The sequence below is a fragment of the Pteropus alecto genome, unplaced genomic scaffold (assembly GCF_000325575.1).
Source record: "Pteropus alecto unplaced genomic scaffold, ASM32557v1 scaffold79, whole genome shotgun sequence".
Taxonomy (NCBI): Eukaryota; Metazoa; Chordata; class Mammalia; order Chiroptera; family Pteropodidae; genus Pteropus; species Pteropus alecto.
In genome coordinates, this window is record NW_006494612.1 from 12983162 (window position 1) to 12992302 (window position 9141).

General features: G+C 30.8%; 1 pseudogene; it reads left to right on the top strand.

Annotated features, from left to right (window-relative positions):
* Positions 1–11: 11 nt before the first annotated feature.
* On the top strand, positions 12–130 carry LOC112474379 (annotated as a pseudogene).
* Positions 131–9141: the final 9011 nt, after the last annotated feature.

Genomic DNA, 9141 nt, shown 5'->3' on the forward strand with positions numbered 1-9141 from the left:
AAGATATTGTTGTCTACAGCCATGCCACCATGAACAAGCTCAATCTCATCTGATCTCAGAAGCTAAGCAGGGTCGGGCCCAGTTAATACCTGGATGGGAGACCACGTAGGAAGACCAGGTACTGTAGGCGTAAAAAATAAAAAATGAGGGATTGTAAACTGACAAGGTCCTTGCAATCTGTGAGGTCAACCAAGGGTTGCCTCACCTAAAGAAAAATATATATATTATTAATGAAATTTAAAAAAACACAGACTGACAAAAAATATTTTAAATCGTATATTATAGAATTTGTATCTAGACTATAAAAATAACTCTTACATCTCAATAATAAGAAAATAACCCAATTAAAAATGAGCAAGATTCATAAGATAAACCTCCAATCAGAATTGAGATAACATTTGTAGTTGTGTGTGTGTGTGTTTTTGTCTGAAGGTCACTTTTTTTGTGTAGTAAAATTGGTATACAAGATTACATATATTTCAGGTGTACAACATTATAATTCAATATCTGTATGCACTATATAATTATTGCTGTAAGTCTAGTTAGTGTCTGTCACCATACAATTGATTCCCTTCATCCACTTCATCTTCCTGCCAACTTCCTGCCCTTCTGGTAACCACTAATATGTTACCTCTATGAGTTTGCTTTTGTTTTGTTTTGTTTGAGATTCAATATATAAGTGAGATTGTAAAGTACTTGTCTTTCTCTGTCTGACTTATTTCACTTAGTATAATGCCCTCAAGTTTCATCAATGTTGTTGCAAATGGCAAGATTTCCTTCTTTTTTATGGCTGAATAGCATCCATTTTTTAGATATATGCTACATCTTCTTTATCCATTCACCCAACAATGGACATTTAGGTTGTTTCCATATCTTGGCTATTATAAACAGTGCCGCAATAAACAGAGGTGCATATACCTTTTAGAATTAGTGTGTTCATATCTTCAGATAAATGCCCAGAAGGAGAATAAAAAGTACAGAAATAAACCCACATATATATGGACAATTGATTTACTACAAAGGAGCCAAGAACATACAATGGGGAAAGGAGACTCTTTTCAATAAATGGTGTTGAGAAAACCAGACAGCACATGCAAAAGAGTGAAACAAGATCACTATCTTATACTTCATATAAAAATTAACTTAAAATGTACGAAAGACTTGAATAAAAAACCTGAAACTATAAAAATCTTCAAAAAGAAAAAAAAGGGAATAAGCTGCTTGACATTCGTCTTAGTGATGTTTTCTGGATCAGACTCCAAAGGCAAGGGAAACAAAGCAAAAAGAAACAAATGAGACTACAACAAACTAAAAAACATTTGTATAGCAAAGGAAACCATCAAGAAAACAGAGGCAACCTACTGAATGGGAGAAGATATTTGCAAATCATATGCCCAATAAGGTGTTAATATCCAAGGGTCGCATGTTTTAAAAAGATCAGTCAAGGAAAGGGTGTATTTTCCCCCTATTCTATTGTTAGTAACAACAAACAATTTGCATTCTTTATGTGATTAGATGTGTCCATTATTCTAGCTGCATTTACTCAAAAGTAATCATTAGTTTGTTTGTTTCTTTCTTCACTATTAGCTTCACTTAGTCATCAAATTCTGCTTCTTAAGTCATCAAGCCTCTTCATATTTATATACCACTCCACACTTCCACTACCACTGCAGTTTTAGGACCTCTCTCCCAAACCACAGCTTCATCTCCTTACCTATGGTTTCCCCTCACTACAATCCTTTTGTCCAATTGCAGCAATATTAGTTTTCTAAAATAAATAGGTGATCATATAGTTAACCTCTACCCCTAAAATTTCAGGTTGTCTTTAATGTAAAGGGAACATCTTGCACTTATAGACTTTCATAAATTTATATTTTTCCTTGCGACTTTGTTTTCTGTAATACCTCACTTATGGGATGTATGCCTTAGCCACATCAATCTCCTTACCATTCCCCGAATATCTATCACTCTTCTACATAGATCCTTCACCCAAACAGAATTTCCAACCAAACCACTTATATTTCCAATCTATTATTCACTAAAATTCCAGTTTAGAGTTCAGTCCATATTCTTGAATATGCATTTGCATATTTCCTGTTGAAATAAATATTTCTTTCACTGATATTACACTATATAATAGCTATTATTATAATGTTAATATTAAAAAAATTAATGTATATCTCTTCAATTGAATTGTGAATTCACAGTTTAGGAATTTTGTCTTTTGAATTTATTTATCTCCAAATACACATATATCCAACATTATAGTTAGTAAATAGTAGGCACTAAATATATGTGTGATACATGCAATAACAAAGAAAACTAGGCTGGAATCAGCAGAATCTTGTTTCTGCTCATTTATTGTTTTAGAGTAAAATAAATTTTCTAAGAAGAGAGCTTGGAAATGAATAGAATGACCTATGAACAATTTAGACCAGATCAAATTCATTCAGTTTTGAAACTTCCAAAGCACACAAATGTCATTACTAGTAAAGGTATTTATAATATGTGCAATGTCTTTTGTATTTTTATTATATCTTTAGAAAGTTAATAAAATATTTTAATAAAAATTATTTTATTACTCAGTTTTGATGGTAAGAATATTGCATTATAATAAAACTTTGTTTTTTTTCAAAGGCATATGTACTTTCTTGAAGTATATGAATATTTACTTGCAAATCTAAATTTTTAAATGATACCTTGCATTATTAATTGAGCACCGCCCTATTACTAATTTGAGAAAATATCAAGGATAATTATTAGTTACCTTGTAATTTTACCTTTGTCAAGATCACAACTTCTCTATCAGAAAATGAGCAGCATGCTAGCTGAGCAGAAACAAGAGTAAAATTTCCAACACAGGCACCTAATGGAACTGCAAAATGTTTTAAAATTTATTTTCTCTGACATTCTGTCAACCTAAAACATCTGCACATAGAATTTTCAGTGTAATTGCAGATATAGGTAACTGAATGAGGTGAGCTACTGTTAACTCAGGAAAAAAGATTCTCTTCTAACCTGTCTTCACTTTAGTGTGTTGCTGTGTCCAGATCTTTAGGCATCACCATGCCCTAACTGTATTGTCCACAGTTTGTATGAATATGGATAACTTTCTTGAAAAAGAAAAGGCATTTTTTCATTCACTTGAAAATTGGAAAGCTTGGACTATCTCTTTCTGGATCTTTTTAAAAATCAGATCCTTTCAATATGCTCTCTGAGGACCATAATGTAATAGGATCCAAGAATATCATACTCTGAAGTTCCTAAATATTTCTCTTGAGAGAAGTAAGAGAGAGATTGGTATGAAAAAAATAGAACAACACTTGTCTTTTGGATAGTGTGACAATTGATGGATCATCTTTAAAGTTGTGTACAAATAAATGGCATTATAAAGTTATAAATACTGAAGAGATGTTATCATTACTATTGTGATGGAAATAATCACTCAGTTAAACGCCAGTAAAGAACATCATTAGATCTGGAAGTACTTTGCTATATTTTCATATAAGAGATCCTTTCTACAAAAAGTAATAAAGGAATCCAATTTGTAAAGAAATATTTTTACTAATAGAACTATCTCTTTATGGTCTACTGCTATAATGCCATAATTTTGTCATCATAATACAGACCATTGTATTAATGTGGTGATTCTGTCAGCATAATGGGAAGAGAAAATACAGTATAAATGGAGAACATCTTCCCGAGTAATAGACCTTCTATCTTTCTTTCAAAAGCTGTGTCTATTACAAATGTAAGTTATAAACATATCCTGTAAAACACCACACACTGTCATCACTTCACATCAATAATACCTCGTTCATGAAAAGTTTACAGAAATTACAGTGTTAAAAAGTGGTTTTTAAGAGTATCTAATGACAGAATTGATGTTACCACATAACCCAGTTCTCACTTTGTTTTATTATTAGAATGTGTATTGCGTAATTATGCTAGAAGTGGAGGGTTTATATGAATGAAGTGAGTTATTTGTAAATTATAAAGTAAGTTTGTATAATCCCTTAGCAATATTGCCAAATGCAAATCACTAGATATAATTGGGTAGTTTTTCTTTATCTCTATCTCTCTGAGTAATAAATGTGTATGTCTAGAGAAATCTAAGAGAAATTATTAGAGAGCCGAAGTACTATTATGCGGAATTGAATCACCTGATTTCTAAGTTTGAAGATACTGCCTTCAGTCCTTTTAGCATCTGCACATTGCAAAATAAAACTTCAAATTCTCATGAGACAAAAAGCTCACTTCAGAGGCATTATAAGCCGTTGTGGAAAAAATAAAATAAAAAAGAAGAAATACAACATGATCCAGGTAGGTTGGAGTTTCAGTATGAACAATCTGTCTGTAAATGCAGTAGTTTTGATAAATCATATACTATTCAAGGAGAATTCCCTGTGGGTTACTGAATGTTTCAGACTCTAAGAGCTCTAATGTACATTTGATCAATTTTATTTTATCACCAGGAGAAAAGCTGTCAAACTGCCATTAAACTGAGTTTCTCTCTGCTCTAAAGTACAAAACCAACAGTTGAAAAACTTAAAAAGCAGGCAAAGGAGGTTTCTCTACCACTCATAACATAAAAATGATATAGAGGAAATACTTCTAAGAAAAGATAATGCCAATGAGGCAGCACGATATTTTTAATGATTTATTTTGTCTTGCAAAATATATATGTATATGTTCATGTGTGTATGTGAATGTATCATCATCAACTCACCAATGAAGAGATTTACATTCTTTATCTTAACACATTCAAATATAAGAGAATTTTGCAGAGAAGAGTGAAATGTTATAAAGTACTTGCCAGTACATTTTAATGTCTGGTGAGACCAACCTTGGGAATACACTATGCTTTGTGAAGAACAAATGAAATCAATTTTTAAACGTTGATATTCTGCTTTAGAAGACTAGAAACTAGGTAAGTCAATTATATTATGTTTATGTTATGTCTCTGGATATTTTCTTAATTTATTTACTCTATAGAATTTATTCCCTCATAATTTTCTCAAGGAGAAATGCCAAGATATCTGCAAATATTTTTATATTGGCAATCTAAAAAATAAATTAAAATATTTTTGCTAAATTGTGGGAAAATAAGTATGTGTACTATATGTTCATTATCGAAGAGCTTTATAGTTATATATTTTTTTCTGCTTTCTATTGATTTGGTAGTTGATTTCAAACAATTTCAAGGGATATATCAAATTACCAAATGAAGATATATTTTAATAGATTATTTTAATTTTACTTAATAAGTAAATATTTAAAATCTTAAATTGTATTTATTAATAAAAAATAATAAGACAAATTAAAGAAAACTACCAGATACATGTTATAAACAGTAACCTAGATCTGATCATTTTAATATAAAATTTTTCTATGAATCTACTAGAATTTGTCTTAATACTTAATACTGTTCCCCATGAAGACATAACACAATAAAAGATAAAATAATATGATGTTCATAGTTATATCTCTAAATCATGAATGATTTTGAAGAATTCAAAATAGTGAAGAAACAAATAATTTTTAAACAAAATTTATAGAATTATGAATTACCATAACACCAGTTTGACAAACTTTAATTAATTCTTAAAATCTCTATTAACCACCTATCACATGTCAAAGCTGTGTTCTATGCACTAGTGATTGGTGATAAGTTGTGAAAAAGATAATAAGTATACTAACATATATATATATATACAAACACACACATACACACACACACACACACACACACGCACGCACACATATAACAACAACAAAGTAGTAAATGAAACCAAAAAATTATTTCTGCTTTGAAGAAAATAAAACAGGAAAATGGGGTAGAAAAAACTGGATTGAGGTATCTACCTTCACCAGGGTGCTCAGGTCTTCTCTGAGATCAACAACAGGAATAATGACAGGCAGCTATGTAGGTATCCAGTGGAAGAATATTCTGGACAGAGTAGAGAAAAAGTAAAAGTCCTGGGCAGGTATGATTTGGCTAAATGTGAGGAACAGAAAAATATGCCAATAGAGAATAATGAAGGATGGGGAATGAGTTAGAAATTTAAATCGTGGACATGGACATATGCTAATTCTATAGACTTAAAAGTTATAGTATAGAGATTGGGTTTTATTTGAATGACAATAGCAAAGTAGTACTGGGTTTAAGCAGAAAGGTGATATAATATAATTTTTAGTTTTAAAAGATTATTCTGGAAAATAGACATGACCACACTGTAGCAGGGAAAAAATGGAAGCAATGATACCAATTAAGATGTTATTGCACAAGTCAAAAATAAAAAGAGATAATAGTAGTTTGGGCTGGGGAAATAACAAGAAACAATGCCATTAAATTTGGTGCGTATTTTGGAGACAGAAATGACATAACTTTCTAACAGATTATATGAAATAGTAGTCATGACTGAAAAAAAGAACTAAAACAGTTTTTAGGTTTAGCAATTGAACTACTGGATAGATATGGTACCTTACATAAAAATGGGAAAGTTCCACTCCTGATAATGATGAAGTCATTTATATCATGTCAATTTTCCTGTAGATAGTAATTATAACTGAACAAAATTAAGAAAAATCAAACGTGAAAGTACTGAAACATAAAATAAGAAAGAAACTGACAACTGTAAGAGAAATTGACAATTGGGAAATTGACAATTGGAAGACTTAGAACAGGATGAGTATTCCAGTTTTATGGCTTTTCGGAATTTGCAATCAATGTCTTATGGGGACAGCCAAAACTCAGGGAAAACACTGTCAACTTTTTGATTAAGGAATCAGAGGACAGTTTTAGGACAACACAAAAGCTAAGAATTGGGAAATCCATAAAGGAGAGAGCCATAATAAGTTCTAAACAAATATATGTCAAATCTCTGAATTACATATTAATGTGATAGACTCAAAGCATCCCATTGAAGCTAAAAGAGCCCAGAAAAGTTTCAGCTGGTTCTTCCCACAAAGAATACAGTTTGGAGTTTGAGTTTAATTAACTCCACACTAAATTATTTGTTTTCCTCTTTCCTTTCTGCCTAATAACTTCTTAAATTCATCTCTTTTCTTTCACATTTTACTATAAAAAAAATAAAATATTAAAAATATTAAAGTTTAAAATATTAAAGTTGCATCTTTAATATTTTGCTTAGAAATCTTCTCTGCTGAATATCTAATTTTATTACTCTTAAGTTCTACCCTTCACAAAACATTAGAATACAATTCAACAAAGTTCATTGACACTTTATAATAAGAATCACCTTCTCTCCAGTTTCCAATAAACTGTTCTTAATTTCTATCTGAAATCTCACCAGCATCACCTTTAATGTCCATATTTCTAATATGCATATCAAAACTCGTCTAGCCTCTAATCATTACCCAATCCAAAGGCACTTCCGCATTTTTAGGTTATTTATTACATCAACATTCTACCTCTAAGTACCAAAATCTGTATTAATCAGGATTCTCCAAGGAAATAGAACCAAAAGGATATACATGTAATATATATTATATAACATTATATATAATATATTTTTATATAATAAAATGTATTATAAGGATGATTATGGAAGTTGCTCAGTCCCAAGATCTGAGGTTGGCAAGCTGGAGATCCAGGGCAGCTCATGGTACAGTTCCAATCCAAGTCCTAAGGCCTGAGAACCAGGAGAGCCAATGGTGTAAATCCCAGACTGAGAGCTGGCAGGATCAGGACCTAAAAAATGTTTATTTTTCAGTTCAAGTCCACAGGCAAGAGAAGACCCATGTCCCAGCTCAACTGTCAAGCAGAAAGAATTTCCTCTCATTCATGGGAGGGTCAAATTCAGGCCTTCAGTGGGTTGGATGAGGTCTGCCCACAATAGGGAGGGCAATATGCTTTACTTAGTCTATTAATTCAAATGTTAATTTCATCCTGAAACATTCTCACAAGCACACCCAGAATAATGTTTGACCAAATGTCTGAGCACCCTGTGGCCCGTCAAGTTGACACAAAATTAACCATCACGATGGGTTTAACCATGGGTTTATACTTTACCATTACCTGCTCTTGTTGAGTCTTACTGTCCTTTTGTATAACTTGCTTAATTATTTTGCTGTTTACTTTTCCAAGCATATTTTTCTTGATTCTAAAAATTAAGATTTGCATTGAAATTGACATTGTCCAAATAAAATTTTTTAAGTTTGTAGAAACTTAAGAAAATATAAAATCTCTCTATATATAATTTACATTATTCAAACACAATCCAAAACAAAATAGACAATTATAGAAAAAAAGAAAATATGATCTCAATCAAGAAAAAGAAAAAAGCAATTTATGAAAACACACAGAGATGACTAAGACGAGATATTTGATTTATTAGAGGTTTTAAAGATGCTATTGTAAGCATATACAGGAACATAGAGGAAAACATGCTCATAACAAATTAACAAATAAGGAATATTAGAAGAGAATGAGAAACTACCAAAAAGAAACAAATTAGAATTCTAAGATAAAAAATATATAACTTAAAAAAATATTGTATAGATTTAACAAGTCATTGGAAATGACAAAAGGAAGAGTCTGGTACATAGATGAGAAATCAATAGAAATTTTTAAATGTGAAAAAAATGCAGAATAAATAAACAGAGTCTTGGTAGCTTGTGGAAAAATATCAATTATTTTAACTTATATGTAACCAGAGTTCCAGGAGAAGATGAAATAGAAAAAGAGGCAGAAAAAAATATATATAAAAAACAATATGAGATAGTTTCCCAAATTTGGTGAAAAAAATTAAAAGTTTCATTAGCACACAAACACCAAAAAAATGTAAATAGAAAGAAAGCCATACTGTGGTACATCGTAATTAAATATCTAAAAACCAAAATAAAGTACAAAGTTTAAAAGCAACCAGGAAAAAAATTATGTTCCATTGACTGAAAAAAATAATATGAAGAATTCTAGACTGCTGTAGAACAATAACTTGAAAGGACTGAATTAAACAATAACAACAAAAAATAACTGTCAATACTGAATTCTAAACTTAGTGAAGGTATCCTTCAAAAATGAAGGCAAGATATTTTCATATAAACAAAGCCTAATGGAATTTGTTGCCAGAACAGCTATATTATAAGAAATGCTAAAGGAAATTCTTCAGGTTAAAA